The 14,371-nt window shown below is 33.2% G+C and overlaps 1 pseudogene; it reads left to right on the top strand.

The window, feature by feature from the left end:
- LOC137628500 (uncharacterized) overlaps positions 1-4,907 on the top strand; it is a 7,297-nt pseudogene extending 2,390 nt beyond the window's left edge.
- The last annotated feature ends 9,464 nt before the right edge of the window (positions 4,908-14,371 follow it).

Below are 14,371 nucleotides of genomic sequence, written 5' to 3'. Positions count from 1 at the left end.
ACTATAGGTAGAAATAGATTGCCTGAAACTTGGCAGAACGAACTCTATAAATATCTAACAAAAATAAATCCATTACACATCTTGTTTTTGTAATAAATTCCAGAACACTTAGAATAAATTATGTAAGCACCTATGCAAAAGCAATTCATGGAATAAATTTCTTGATTATCTGGGCAGAAATATCATTAGTTTTACAAATTATCACGCAGAATAAATTTGGTGATGATGGAGTCGAATTAGCCACCGCATTAATCGGAGAACCATTTAATAAATAACCATAATAGTCTAATAGGGAAATACTTTTTTTTAAATGTAAAGCCATGATAAATTATGTAGGCCTAGTGTGGTAAAGATAGCTTCCTGAAGGAAATAATTCAAGGGAGCTAAATAGGCCTTACTTTTGCAGTTTATAATTTAGCCTAATTGGATATGATTATTATCACTGCACCCTAAAATAACTAAATTCGTGAATATTAAATTTCTTGCAGGCAATTACTTTAAATGAATTTTCTTTTAACAGGAATCTTGAGACCCGTTGGTCCAGTGTCAGCTAGTGTCACCTTACCTCAAAACGAGTCAACTTCAACGCTGATGTTCTGGACAGATTTGCCGTAGGTCAAGGTGCATCTAAACATCTTTGCCAAAAATGCTTATGATGTTGAAATCACCGTCAATCAAACAGGCATCTGGAATATTGCTTATCTATACCAACCGGTAGGTATTTCGTGTAGAGTCCGTTGTGGTTGGCAAAAGAGTATCTTTTTTTAGATAGCGCTAACGATAATAAAACACGCTTAAGGTTGGATATCTTTGTTTGATTAAAGTTCATAATAATATTTATATATTTTTCTGAATATTTCTAAATAACATGTAAACGTCTGAATTACCTTTCTTCTAGCTTGACCTTTAGAGTTAGATTATATATTCAGACATTATTTTAAAACAACTCAACCATGAATAATTCTTTAATTTACATGTATCATTCAAAGTTCTGACTCATTGCTTATGCTCAAGAAATTTCAATTCGGGTGAATACAATGAGTTAGATTTTCTTTGTTGCTTAAATTTGATTCACGAGTCAAGCTGATCCGAATTTTATTTAATAAAAGGTTTCTGAATAACTTATTTTTTTTTTTAATATTTTCTAATAACTTTTTTTATTGTTTTAAACCCAGTTTTCTGAATAACTTTTTTATGGTTTTAAAAATAGTTTTTAATAACTTTTTTATTGTTTTAAACCCAGTTTTCTGAATAACTTTTTAATTGTTTTAAAAAGTCTTTAATAACGTTTTTATCGTTTAAGCCCAGTTTTAAAACAAGGGTACTGAATAACTTTTTAAATTGTTTTAAATCAGTTTTGTGAATAACTATTCTAAAACCAGTTTTCCGAATAACTTTTTAATTCTTTTAAACCCAGCTTTCAGATTAACTTTGTAAAACTGTTTACAACTCAGTTTTCCGAAAAACCTTTTCATTGTTTTAAAACCAGTCCTCTGAATAACTTTTTTAATCGTTTTAAAACCAGTTTTCTGAATAACCTTTTTAATTGTTTTAAAATCAATTTTCGGATTAATTCTTTTTATTTTAAAACTAATTAACTGAATAACTTCTTATTTTAAAACCAGTTTTCTGAATAACTTTTGTTTTATAACCAGTTTACTAATAATTTTTTTTGTTTTAAAATTAGCTTTCGGATAAACTTATTTGCTTTAAAACCAGTTAACTGAATAATTTTTTGTTTTAAACCAGTTTACTGAATAACTTTTTTAATTGTTTTAAAACCAGTAACGGAATAATTTTCTTATTTGTTTTAAAAACAGTTTTTGGATTATATTTTTAATGATTTTAAAACCAGTTTACTGAATAACTTTTTCAATTGTTTTAAAACCAGTTTCCTGAATAACTTTAAATTGTTTTAAAACCAGTTATCTGAATAACTTTTTGTTTTAAAACCAGTTTTCTGAATAACTTTTTTAATTGTTTTAAAATTCGTTTTCTGAATAACTTTTTTTCAATGTTTTAAAACCAATTTACCGAATAACTTTTTTAATTGTTTTAAAACCAGCTTAGTAAATGACTCTATAACTGTTTTAAAACCAGTTTGCTGAATAACTTTTTAAATCTTTTAAATGAGTTTTAAGAATATTTTTTTTTCATTATTTTAAAACCAGTTTACCGAATAACTTTTTTAATTGTTTAAAAACAAGTTTTAGGATTAACTTTTTTAATTGTTTTAAAACCAGTTTACTGAATACCTTTTTTTTAATTGTTTAAAACCAGTTTATTGAATACCTTTTTTTTTAATTGTTTTAAAACTAGTTTACTGAATAACTTTTTTAAATTGTTTTAAAACCAGTTTATTGAATAACTTTTTTTATTTGTTTTAAAACCAGTTTACTGAATACTTTCTTTAATTGTTTCTAAAACTAGTTTACTGAATAACTTTTTTTAATTGTTTTAAAACCAGTTTATTGAATAACTTTTTTTAATTGTATTAAAACCAGTTTACTGAATGAATTTATTCAATTGTTTTAAAACCAGATTATTGAATAACTTTTTTTTAAAAATTGTTTTAAAACCAGTTTTCTGAATAACCTCTTTCATTCTTTTATTTAAAGGCATCGTCACCACAAAATCGATCGTCCCTAGTTGCGCCATCCTGCTCGAAGTATATGAGTTTCACAGAACACGAGATTTTCAACATAACTCTGACCAGCGAGAATGAAGTCTATTGGATGTTTTGTGGCAACATATATGCCTGTGGTGAGTTATACTGGCTAAATATATCTCATATTATTGAAAGCCTAGCATGCATGTGCCAGCAGATCGACCCCAGCCCGGGACCGTGAGTTTAAGCTGTTTACTGTGAAGGCCACTGCTGTGGTTGGTCACCACAGTGGGGAGGGGTTGGGCTTGCTGACGTGCTGGTGAGCGTCTTTTCCGATGAAACTGAAGCTTAATCAAGACAGCTTTACCTTCATACCATTCTAGCTTGTTGGCTAGACCTAAGTTTTGTTTATCGATATCAAAAACGCAAAATGTTAGATGGTATAGTTTTCCATATACTGTATACACACACACACACACACACACACATATATATATATATATATATATGTGTGTGTGTGTGTATAGATAGATATATATATATGTATATATAAAGATATATATATATATATATATATATATTTATATATATATATATATATATGTATATAGATATATATATATGTATGTATATGTATGTATATATATATATATATATATATATTTATATATATTTATATATATATATATATATATATATAGATAGATAGATAGATAGATATATATTTATATATATCAATATATTTATATATATATATATATATATATATATATATATATATAGAGAGAGAGAGAGAGAGAGAGAGAGAGAGAGAGAGAGAGAGAGAGAGAGAGAGAGAGAGAGAGAGAGAGAACTGGTATCCACAGGCCTACTCAAGACCGTGATCACCATCTCCTACACCTATTGGCGCAAATTGCCTCGGTTAGATTTCGGCAGTCGTGTCTATCTTGAGATTTTAATTTAATACATCTCCATTCATCATCTCCCACGTCACGTTTCATAGTCCTCAGCCATGTAGGCCTGGGTCTTCCAAGTCTTCTAGTGGGTTATAATTTCACATTTATTCTATCTCACAACCGGACAAGAAACAAAGGCATACACAGACTTGTCTTGATAGGAAAAAAATAAACAGACTTGTCTTGCTAAGAAAAAACAGACTTGTCTTGATACGAAACAAAACAGACTTGTCTTGATAAGAAACAAAACAAACAAACAGACTTGTCTTGATAGGAAACAAAAAACAGACTTGTGTTGATAAAAAAAAAACAGACTTGTCTTGATAAGAAAAAAGAACAGACTTGTCTTGATATGAAAAAAAAAACAGAATTGTCTTGATACAAAACAAAAACCAAGCTTGTCTTGATAAGAAACAAAAATCAGACTTGTCTTGATAAGAAAAAAAAAAAAAAAAAAAAAAAAAAAACAGACTAATCTTAATAAGAGAACTTGTTTGTTACTCAGTATCTCATATCCTGTCAGACCAGGGGATATGCTGTACACGTAGAGCGGCGATCAATGGTTTTTATAGAGAATTCGGTGCGTCAACTTTTATTCATTTCTTGGTAATTTCTTCTATGAAAAAAACGCTGAAATTTTACAATAATGAAAGTTTTTTCTTTCTTTGTTTGAATTAGTAGTTCCAAATATTAGTTTTTCCTTTGTAGTCAAATTTCAATATGAAAAAAGTTCCTTCCGTGAGTTCCATCAGATTAAGACCAGAATTTTGTTTATTTAAACCAGTAGTTTTTTTTTTTATTTCCATAATAAATATTCCATTGGTTTTTCTGTTTGAAATAATACTTTGTGGCATTTTAAGTAATTTCTAGTATATTTTCATTTAAAGGTCATGTTTATACCATGATATTTAATACGGTCTTTTACATAATAATATAGTAGGCCTAATGTTTTATCGTGCACTTCAGTTAATGCAAATTCAGGGATATTTTATGTAATATTTTACAAATGATTCGTTCAGCGCCAATTTCGAGTAATATTTCATTCCATGCCATTCATTTGACAATTTATAGAAACTTATAAGTTTTTACGTCTATTTTACGTAATGTTTCTTCCACTGAATTCTATGTAATGTTTCTCCCTTCCAGAACTCCAACCGCCATTTGCCACTTCACCCGGAGTAAAGGTTAAAGGATCCTCCGAAGGACCGGGCGACTACGTCTTTGGCTTACTCATAGGAATCTCCGCCCTTTGCGTGATTCTGGTTATCGTCACTGTAATTCTCGTAATCTTCTTGTTTCGAATAAAAAAGACTGAGCATCATTACGAGAAAACTTGTGAGTAGCATAGGCCTACTTTAGGGGTATTTTCTTTCATGCATATATATTCCGTCTGCAATGCTAATGCTCTATCTTAAATTGACTAAATGTCGTTTTTAATTTGATTTGTATTTGAAGATATTTGTATGTTTACATATTTTTTGTTTTTTGTTTACATTCATACCCTATTAGAGTCAATATTATAGCATTTATGATATAAAAGATGAAAGATTGTACTCTATCTCTTCTTTCAATTAGCAAAATTTTCTGCCTAAAATCTTTTTCAAAGTATTAACTTTCATTCATAATTTACAGACTATCATTATCAATGACAATACTACTATTATTACTTGCTAAATCCCAACCCTAGTTGGAAAAGTATGATGCTTTATGCCAAAGGCTCCAACAGGGAAATTAGCCCTGTGAGGAAAGAAAATAAGGAAACAGATAGAACAGTGTGCCTGAGAGTACCCTCAGACAAGAGAATTCTAAACCAAGAAAGTGGAAAATAATAGCGCTACAAATTACTGCAATTGCATTGAAACTAACAGTATTTTCCCACTTTCATTCCAGTGTGGCCTCCAATAGCCCCACCCCCACTCCCAGAAAGTCTTAACGGCTCCCTAGACCGAAGAGTCGACGCCAACGTAATCAGAAAGGAAAGCGCAGACAACGAAGGGTGTGAACGAGGCTCAATAGAACAACCTCCCATGGTTTACGTGACTGGAATGACGTCACTGAGGACCCCAGGGCGTCCATCTTGGATTACCAGAGTGTTAATAGCGTTTATGGTATGGCCATTTCATAACTGTTGGTCGAAGCATCCAGATTTTCTGAGCTATTTGACAAATGTTGGTCTAAACATCATGATTTCTCAAACCATTTGATAAGTGTTGGTTTAATGGTCAGAATTGGTTGAGTTATTCTAAGTGTTCGTCAAAGCGGGATTTGTTGAGCCATTTCCTATATTGGTCTCAGATGATGTGCTAAGAAGACAGCCATAGTATTTTCAAGAAGAATTCATTAGTCCCATCCTAAATAAGCCAATAGAATTTGCCTCTTTATAATAGTGTGACCTGTAACACAATTTCCTCAGGGAGTTTTTTAGTACAATAATTATAAAGTCAACTATAGTTGCCGCAGAGATTCTGGGAGAAATAAGCCCTACCCCCTGATGAAGCCAGAGCCAATCATGCTGTCTCCCTCATTAACAATGGTCATAGCACATCCCCTTAAAGTGATTATAAGTAGTATAGTTTGAAATCTGTAAAGGGATGTATTATGACCGCTGCTAACATGGCAGATAATGTGATTGGCTATGACATCATCAGGGGGTGGGGCTTATTTCGCCCGGAATCTTGCAGCGAATACAGGAAAAAGAAATTATAAGGAACATTCTCTGATGGTTAATAACACCAACATACTGGCTGGGCTAAATGAAAGTTGCAAATGTTTGTCATGAGTAGGTTAGAGGTAAGAATTCTGTTTGGTCAACGCAAATATTGGGGCTTGTAGAGAGAATATTTCATCTTTATGTTCGCATAACTGGGGCCATTATTGTTGGTGGTGGTTATTTGACTTTCAATAATGTTATATTTAAGGTATTGACACGACCAACTGTAATATCCTCTATTTTGGAAATTGATTATATCTTTAACAATCTTGTACTCTATATAAATACTGTTGCACACTTGAAGTAAAAAACGTTACCAAAATAATCACCAAATCACATACCACTTGCCACATGCATACAAAGATTGCTAAGAACATTTATTTATAAGTGAAACGAGCCATGATGAAGCAAACATTTGTCATTAACCTTTTGAAGAAGAGCAGTCCCATTCGTTTGATGGACCATTGATAATTACTTACTGCATCATCTGGCACCCATGAAATACAAATGAATTCACACTATATGTTTTTTCTGGACCATCTCTCTGAGCTCAGCCCTAATTTAAAAATGAGCAAAACTGAGGAAGACTGCTTTTCTTCATAAGCTCCAAAAATTAAGATTTTCATGTCTATATCATATGTATTTCGATGTTAAAGGTACAAATGTGTAGTGGGGTAAGTACTTTACACATGAATGAACAAACCCTATATGGTGCTATAAATCAGTTATAAGGACAAGTAATATTATGTATGACTGTACAAAAGAAAATTATATATATATATATATATATATATATATATATATATATATATACATACATATATATATATATATATATATATATATATATATATATATATATATGTATATATGTATATATATATATATATATATATATATATATATATATATATATATAATATTAAAAATTAGATTGGAAAAATAAGTTAATAAACAAACTTTGTAATCTTTTATTTCTTTATCCCAATACTATGAAATGAATCATAATTCCTTACGACTGCTTAACCACAATATGCCATTTGCAAAGAGATAGCAAATTCATTCCTTTTAATACATTCTTTTAACACTGCAGTCTTCTATAACATTGTCATACAGATGCAAACGTGAGTGACGTCACTTTGGCTCCTAGAGAGAAGATTCGTCCGACACCCACGAAAGTGATGACTAAATCCCTATATGAGATATCTCTCAAATCTCCTTTTTGTTACGATTCTCATACAGAAATATAAGATTCTCTCTCTCTCTCTCTCTCTCTCTCTCTCTCTCTCTCTACACACACACACACACACACACACACACACAGGACTATGAGCAAGCTTTACATCCGGCAAAAAAAAAAAAAAAAAAGGCAAAGCTAACTCGAATAGTTCAGTTACCATTTACGTACTGTAAGAGGGCAAAAGCAGAGCTTTGTCTACAGTCCTAATTATTATTAGTAGTAATTAATTAATTTTTCTGGAGATATATCAATTTGTAGCTGTACAGTAGACGAAGAATAATGATCAGCTTTGATAAGCTTCTCTTCGCTGTGGCAATGTTCGGGTGCGGAGTTTGTGTTGCTACAGAAGATGCAGGTAACGCCATCTATCTTCTCTTCAAATATTTCATAACTTTATTTATACAGGTTTATGTACTAATGTACGCACAATTTTGAAATTATCATTATTATCATTAGCTATATTGTCATGATGAATGGAGATGTGTCGATTTAAAAGCTCCAAATAGTGACGACTGGTGAAATCTAACCGACGCCCTTTGCGTTAGTAGGCGTAGGAGGAGATGATGATGATGATGGTATTCTCACTAGATTTGATTCAGAACGATTCATTCATTTACATGTGTATATATATATATATATATATATATATATATATATATATATATATATATATATATGGAGTGTGGCTATGGTGTAAGAATTGTTCATAGAATTATTAACGAAATTGCTACTGCTGGGACAAAAAAGAAGCATATACTCATCAAAAAGAGATGTATCTGTTATGTCAACCGTCGATGAAGAAAGGCAACCTTGGATGGAACACTTTTGTGAAGTCATGAATAAGAGATATGAAGAGAATAATTTGACTGATATACCTGAAGCTGAGGAAAATCTTGATGCTCCCATGAAGAGTTCAGTGTGTTTGAAGTCGAAGCTATTCTTAAAAAAAAACTCACGAGATGGAAAGCCTGGGATACGATGGAATAACTGCTGAGATGATACTGACTGAAAATGAAGTGACTCCCAGAATACTTACACGATTATTTTGTAGAATGTGGCATAGAGAGACCAAATCTGATGAATGGGCGCTAGGAGTGTTGATGAAAAAAAAGAGATCTGACTGATTTCAATAATTACAGAGGCATCACACTACGTACGTCAGTTGCCATGAAAATATATAGTTTGCTTATTCTAAAGAAACTAGAAAGAAAGATAGATGAAAAGCTGAGAGATGACCAAGCGGTATTTCTGGACTATGAAAAGGCATTTGATAGTGTGCACCATCCAATTTTGTGGAGAGTCCTGCGTTATTATGGAGTTCCTCCTAAATATGTAAATTTGATCAAGCCTGTGCAAAGTTAATGTTAGTGGAGTCCTATCAAATGAATTTCCAGTGAACAGTGGAGTACTCCAAGGGAATGTGTTGTCACCTATGTTGTTTATCCTCCTCAGGGATTTTGTAATGCACAGGACAGTTGGAGATGGTGGAGAAGGATTGGACAGGATTGGTAATAGGAGGTTAGCTGACCTAGCGTATGCTGATGACACTGTCCTTATTAGCAGAACACCACATGATCTGCAATGATTGCGTACCAGAATGCATGAAATATCACAGGAGGTTGGGTCAATATAATTAGAAGAAAGACAGAGGTGATGAGAACGGAATGTGCAATGGAAGATATCCAAAAGATTTTATAGATTTGAGAGCAAAGCCCTCAGAAGAATATTGGGAGTTAAATGGCAGGACAGGATTAGAAATGAAACTATAAGAGAGATTACTCATGTGCCATATGTGGATGAGATCATGGTGAGGGGCAGATGGAGATGGTTTGGGCATGCTCTTCGCACTCGCCAAGAGAGGTTAGTTCACCAAACTTTCAACTGGGCTCCTCAAGGCATTAGAAAAGTTGGAAGACCTAGACCTACATGGCTGAAGACTATGAAGCGGGAAGTAGGAAATGACGAATGGAGATGTATTGATTTAAAAGCTCAAGATAGAGACGAGTTGCGAAATCTAACTAAGCTGTATCTTGAGCTTTTAAATCAATACTTCTCCATTCGTCATTCCCTACTTCCCGCTTCATAGTCCTCAGCCATGTAGGTCTGGTTCTTCCAACTCCTCTAGTGCCTTGTGGAGCCTAGTTGAAAGTCTGGTGAACTAAGCTCTCCTGGCAAGTGCAAAGAGCATGCCCAAACCATCTACATCTGCCCCTCACTATGATCTCATCCACATATAGCACTCGAGTAATCTCTCATGGTTTCATTACTAATCCTGTCCTGCCGTTTAACTCCTAATATTCTTCTGAGGGCTTTGCTCTCAAATCTATAAAATCTGTTGGACATTGTTTCATTGTCATACCATGACTCATGTCCATACAGTCACACCAATCTCATTTAACTAATATATAGCCTGATTTTTATATGTAATTTCAGGCTATTTGATTTCGAAATTTTACTCAACCTGGATATTGCCTGATTTGCTTTTTTTTCAATCTTTTATTAAACTCCAGTTCTAAAGACATAATAGAGATCAGTTCCTAAAAGCTTAAATGATTATACTTCATTAATCCTTTCTCCTTCCAATGATGTTTCATCTTCCATTGCATATTCCGTTCGCATCATCTCTGTCTTTCTTCTATTTACCTCCAGCCTAACCTCATGTGATATTTCATGCATTCTTGTGAGTAAGCTTTGCAAATCCTGTGGCGTTCTGCTGATAAGGACATTATCATCAGCATACTCTAGGTCTACTAATTTCCTATTACCAATCCAGTCCAATCATTCTCCACCACCCCCAACTGTTCTAAGCATTATATACATAATCCCTAAGGAGGATAAACTACATGGGCGACAACACATTACCTTGGAATACTCTACTGTTCACTGGAAATTCATTTGATGGGACCCCACTAACATTAGCTTTGCACTTGCTAAGCTTATGAACAGACTTAATCAAATTTACCTATTCAGGAGGAACTCCATAATAATGCAGGATTCTTCACAAAATTGGCCAGTGCACACTATCAAAGGCTTTTTCATAGTCCACAAATACCATCAAAAGTGGATTTCCATATTCTACACATTGCTGTACTACATGTCCTAAATTGAAAATCTGGTCAGTACAACTTCTACATTTCCTAAATCCTGCTTGTTCATCTCTCAGATTTTTATCAATCTTCCTCTCTTGCCTCTCTAGAATGAGCATACTATAGATTTATTCATATATATATATATATATATATATATATATATATATATATATATATATATATATATATACATGCATACACACACTAAAGTTGTAATGTGATTGGGTATGACGTCATCAGGGGGTAGGGCTTATTTCACCCAGAATCATTGAGACGACTATAGTGTATCCAAGCCATAAAAAATTACGTTTCAATATTTACATAAGACATGCACACACACTCCCACATTTAACCCTTCCCATCCCTCCCCTTTCCAGACTACAATCCGCTGGTTCTGCAACTTTTGGGAAAGTGTGGTTTCCTGATGTATCAATCCGGCAGTGCGACTACTCCCTCACGCCCAAGAGTATGAAAGAAAAGACATATAAAGAAAATCAATTTTCTTTTAACAGGCATCTTGAGAACCGTAGGTCCATTGTCAGCTAGTGTCACCTTACCTCAAAACGAGTCTACTTCTAAGTTTGATGTTCTGGACAGATTCGCCGAACACCGAGGTGCATCTAAACTTCTTTGCCAAATATACTTATGAGGTTGAAATCGGAGTCAATCAGACGAATATCTGGCATTTTGCTTATCTGCACCAGCCGGTAGGTATTTTGTGTTGAGTCTGTTAGGATTGGCAATTGAGTATCTTTTTCCATATATTCGCTAGGGAGGGGAAAAGCTGAGATTAGATATCTGCTCTTTTTCATCAACATTCATCGTAATCTTCATATTTACTAAATATTTCCAAATAACATTTATACATTAGCAGTATAACATGTTAAATTAATTTTTGAATTATTTCGAATTTTAGAATTATATTTTATCTTCAGGAATCTCCACAAAATCGATCGTCCCTAGTTGTGCCATCCTGTTTCAAGTATATGACCTTTACAGAACAGAAGATCTATTACATAACACTGTCCAGTGACAATGAAGTCTATTGGATGTTTTGTGGCAATATGTATGCTTGCGGTGAGTTATACTGGTTAAATGTATATGAAATATTTCATCTTGAATATTGTATCTTAAAAAAAAGAAAGGGAAAAACTTATATATTTTCATAAATGAAGCCAGATGCCATTCTAGCTTGCTGACTAGGCTTAAGCTTTGATTTTGTATATTTCAAATTAGAAATGCAAGGTATATTATAGTGTTTACCACACATATATACCTTGTAAGCTTATACATACATGCATATACATATTATTATCATTATCATTATTACTAGCTAAGCTACAACCCTAACTGGAAAAGTAGGACGCTATGCCCAAGGGTTCCAAAAGGGAGAATAGCCCAGTAATGAAAGGAAATAAGGAAATAAATAAATTGTATGAGCAGTAATGAACAATTAAAATAAAATATTTTAAGAAGATTAACAACATTAAAACAGATCTTTCATATACAAACTATAAAAAGATACTTATGTCAGCCTGTTCAACATAAAAACCTTTGTTGAAAGTTTGAACTTTTGAAGTTCTACACATTCAACTATCTGATTTGGAAGATCATTCCACAACTTGGTCACAGCTGGAATAAAACTTCTAGAATACTATGTAGCCTAGTATTGAGCCTCATGATAGAGAAGGCCTGACTATTAGATTACACTGCAAACCCTGTATTAAGAAAACGACGGTACTCTCTGTGAATATGTGAATGCAAAAAAAGGCCAGAATCATAAAAACATTATGCAACATGCATAACGAACTTATTGAACAACGGTGCCAGAGATTAATATCTAAATCACGAATAACAAATTTGATAGACCGTAAGTTCCTGTTCAACAAATTAAGATAAGAATCAGCAGCTGACGACCAGACAGGAGAACAATACTCGAAACAAGATAGAATTAAAGAATTGAAACACTTCAGAATAGGTTGATCACCGAAAATATTAAGAGACTTTCTCAATAAGCCAATATTTTGTACAATTGAAGAAGAGAGAGGTCTAATGTGTTTCTCAAAAGTAAATTTGCTGCTGAGAATCACACCTAAATTTTTAAAGAGTCATACAGTGTTAAAGAAACATTGTCAATGTTGAGATCTGGATGTTGAGGAGCCACTGTCCACGACCTACTTACAATCATACTTTGAGTTTTGTTAGAATTCAACTTCATGCCTCACAATTTGCACCATACACTAATCACAGCTAGCTCTCAATTAAGGGATTCGTCAACCACAGATCTACATTCAGGAGATGGAACTGATGCAAAGAGAGTAGCATCATCTGCATATGCAACAAGCTTGTTTGCTAGGCTAAACCACATGTCATATACATAAAGTAGGAAAAGTAATGGACCAAGAACACTACCCTGAGGAACACCAGATATTACATGCCTATACTCACTATGATGCCCATCAGCAACAACTTTTTGTGATCTATAACTAAAAATACATTAATGATGCTAAGAAAAAAACCCTCCCACTCTTAACCTTTTGAGTTTGAAAATAAGGATCTCATGATTTAACAGTCACAGGCAGCACTAAAACTTAAGCCAATTCTTACAATTCTTGTGAGCTAAGGATAGGGGAGGGGGAATTGAGGGAGCCTATAGGTCTATCTATTGAGTCATCAGCAGGCATTACCTGACACTCCCTGGTCCTAGCTTGGGTGGAGACGGGGCTTGGGTGCTGATCATATGATATATGCTCAGTCTCTAGGGTATCGTCCTGCTTGCTGGTGCAATGTCACTGTCCCTTACCTCTGTCATTCATGAGCTCCAATGTGTAAAGGATTAGTGAACCTAAGAGGTCAAGACTTTAGGGATGAGGTTGATAGCCGAGTAACATTTTCTTAGACTCCAGTATATATCTATGTTCATTATATACCTATATTGATACCTACATTCAGTAGATGGATATATAGGCGGGGAGCGATCCCTTACCAATCAAACGTCAGCTTAGGCTCTACCATTTAAATCAAACCCTCATGACTTGACTATACTTTCGAAAAGTAGGGGTGGGGTAGCTCAACCCTACTCCTAACATCAAATATATATATATATATATATATATATATATATATATACATATATATATGTGTATATATATGTATATAAATGTATATATATATACATATATATATATATATATATATATATATATATATATATATATATATATACAGAGAGAGAGAGAGAGAGAGAGAGAGAGTATATATATCTTATATATATAAACATATATATATATATATATATATATATATATATATATATATATATATATATATATATATATTCATATATAAAATGGCATTTAATTGACTGAGTCGTTCTCTTGTTCTTCAAAGCAATTCACTTCAGAATCAACAAACCATTAAAAAAAAAAAAAAAAAAAAAAAATACGCTCAGTCTTTGTTATATCAATGGAAACATTCCCTTCAACATCCCCTGCCACATCCAACAACTTCCCACGTGATGTTTGGCTTCTTCGGAAACTACGTACAGTAGAATATAAGAAAGAAAAACCTAAGGTGAAAATGAATTTCTTTGTCATAGGTACACAAAGGATGATCCTCAAAATAGACAGACTCCTCTCTCCAAGAGAGAGAGAGATAGAGAGAGAGAGAGAGAGAGAGAGAGAGAGAGATGGGGGGGGGGGGACTTTAACTATATAACCCTGCACAGGGGGCTAGGAAGGCCATTCAGCAATGAGGTTTAACTAAACT

This window comes from Palaemon carinicauda, chromosome 36, assembly GCF_036898095.1.
Source record: "Palaemon carinicauda isolate YSFRI2023 chromosome 36, ASM3689809v2, whole genome shotgun sequence".
NCBI classification, from domain to species: domain Eukaryota; kingdom Metazoa; phylum Arthropoda; class Malacostraca; order Decapoda; family Palaemonidae; genus Palaemon; species Palaemon carinicauda.
This window is presented reverse-complemented; position numbering and strand designations above follow the sequence as displayed.